A 2720-nucleotide genomic window follows, 5' to 3' on the forward strand; every position below is an offset into this window, starting at 1 on the left:
TGGATTGCCTCTTCTATTTCCTTGAAGAATGAGGTTGGAATTTTGATAGGTATTGCGTTGAATTTGTAGATAGCCTTGGGAAGTATTGCCATTTTCACGGTGTTAATCTTTCCAATCCAGGAGCATGGGAGTTTTTGCCATTTTCTAAATTCTGTTTTGATTTCCTTTTTCAAGTTTTTACAGTTTTCATCATAGAGGTCCTTCACTTCTTTGGTTAAGTTAATTGCGAGGTATTTTGTTTTTGTGGAGCTATTACAAATGGAGTTGCTTTCCTAATTTCAGCCACATTTTTCTCATTGTTGGCATACAGAAAAGCCATTGATTTGGGGATGTAAATTTTATAACATGCTACTTTGCCAAAGTTTTGAATCAGCTTGAGTAATTTGGGAGTGGAGTCTATGGAATACTTTAAATACAAGATCATGTCATCTGCAAAGAGGGAGAGTTTTATTTCTTCTTTCCCTAGGATCCCCTTTATGTTTTCACCTTGTCTTATTGCTTTAGCTAGGCATTCTAATACTAGATTGAAGAGAAGTGGAGAGAGTGGACGTCCTTGTCTTGTTCCTGAGTTAAGAGGAAATGGCTTTAGTTTTCCACCATTAAGTATAATGCTGGTTGTAGGTTTGTCATATACAGCCTTTATTATTTTGAGGAATGTTCCATGGATTCCTAATTTTTCCTAATTTTTCATCAAGAAGGGGTGTTGGATCTTGTCGAATGCTTTTTCTGTAGCTATTGAGATAACCATGTGGCTCTTATCCTTGCTCCTGTTGATATGATGAATTATATTAATTAATTTGCCTATATTGAACCAGCTTTGCATGCCTGAAATGAATCCTGTTTGATCGTGGTGTATGATTTTTTGGATGAAATGTTGAAGTCGATTGGCCAAAATTTTGTTGAGAAGTTTTGCATCAATGCTCATCAAAGGAATGAGTCCATAGTTCTCTTTCTTTGATGAGTCCCTGCCTGGTTTTCGGATGAGGGTTATGATGGCTTCATAGAACGTGTTCGGTAGTGAGCTTTTCTCTTTCAATTTCATTGAAGAGTTGGAGGAGTATTGGTGTGAGCTCTGCTTTGAAGGCACTGTAGAATTCTGCTGTAAATCCATCTGGTCCTGGGCTTTATTTAGATGGGAGGTCTCTTATTACTGTTTCTATTTCAATGCTTGATATGGGCCTGTTAAGATGGTTTAACTCATCTTGGTTTAGTTTTGGCATGTCAATATTTGCTAGGAAAAGGTCCATTTCTGTCAAGTTCTCAAACTTATTAGCATAAAGTTTTGAGAAGTATTCCCTTATAATGTTCTGAATCTTGGTTGTTTCTGTGGTGATGTTTCCATTCTCATCTCTGAGTTTATTTATTTGGGTGTGTTCTCTTCTTTTTCTGATAAGATTTGCTAAAGGTCTGTCAATTTTGTTAATTTTTTTGAAGAACCAACTCTTTGTTGATTCTTTCTATAGTTTTTTTTGGATTCTAATTCAATTAATTCTGATTTAATTTTAATTATTTCTTTCCGTCTACTGGATTGCTACTCTTTTTCCAGGAGGTTCAGATGTCTCATTAAATTGTTGGTTTGAGATCTCTCCAATTTGTTGATGTAGGAACTCAGAGCTATAAACGTGTCTCTGAGTACTGCCTTTGCTGTGTCCCAGAGGAGCTGGTAATTTGTGTGCTCATTTTTGTTGAATAGCATGAACATTGGAATTTCCTTTCTAATCTCTTCCATGACCCACTCGTGATTTAGCAGTGTGTTGTTCAGCCTCCATGTGATAATGGACTTTCTTTGGTGGCTTTTGGTGTTGAGTTCTAATTTTATTCCTTGTGGTCAGAGAGAATGCAAGGTATAACTTCAATATTTCTGAATTTGGACAAGTTTGCTTTGTGGCCTAAAATATGGTCTATTTTGGAAAATGTTCCATGTGCTGCTGAGAAAAACGTGTACTGTGATGCTGCTGGATGAAATATTCAGTAGATGTCTGTTAAATCTAGTTGATTTATGCAGTTGTTTAGATCTGCAGTTTCTCTTTTGAGTTTTTGCCGAGTTGATCTATCTATTGGGGAGAGTGGTGTGTTAAAATCCCCAACAATTAATGTCTTTGGATCAATGTGGGATTTGAGGGAAAGTAGTGTTTCTTGCATAAATTTGGGTGCTCCGTTGTTTGGCTAATAGATATTTAGAATTGTAATATCCTCCTGAAGGAGAGATCCCTTAATTAGTATGTAGTGACCTTCTTTATCTCTTCTTATGAATTTTAATTTGAAGTCTATTTTATCTGATATTAGGATTGCAACTCCTGCCTGTTTATGGGAGCCCTTTGCTTGGTAGATTTTGTTCCAGCCTTTAACATTGAAAATGTGTTTGTTTTTATGGGTAAGATGCGACTCCTGAAGGCATCAGATAGAAGGATCTTGCTTTTTAATCCAACTAGACAGTCTATGTCGCTTAATTGGAGAATTAAGTCTTTTCATGTTAAGAGATAGAACTGAATGGTATTTGGGCGTTCCTGCCATGTTATCCAACTTCTTGGGGGCGGTAAAAACTGGGTTCTTCCTATGGTTCTTGGATTCTCAGTTTGGGTGCAGTTTCTGGGCCTTTATTGTGGTCTTGTTGGTTTTCTATGTGTAGGACTTCTTTAAGAATCTTTTGTAGGGCTGGTTTGGTGGAGATGTATTGTTTCAATTTTTCTTAGCTATGGAAGGTTTTTATTTGGCCTTCA

At 36.6% G+C, this 2720-nt stretch overlaps 1 protein-coding gene across 1 annotated transcript in view; it reads left to right on the top strand.

Moving 5' to 3' along the window:
• Positions 1-2720, top strand: part of Adam32 (ADAM metallopeptidase domain 32) — an 85108-nt gene that overhangs the window by 52833 nt on the left and 29555 nt on the right. The gene's annotated exons all lie outside the window — the stretch shown is intronic.

Source organism: Dipodomys ordii, unplaced genomic scaffold (genome assembly GCF_000151885.1).
Source record: "Dipodomys ordii isolate 6190 unplaced genomic scaffold, Dord_2.0 Scaffold4, whole genome shotgun sequence".
In the NCBI taxonomy this organism is placed as follows: domain Eukaryota; kingdom Metazoa; phylum Chordata; class Mammalia; order Rodentia; family Heteromyidae; genus Dipodomys; species Dipodomys ordii.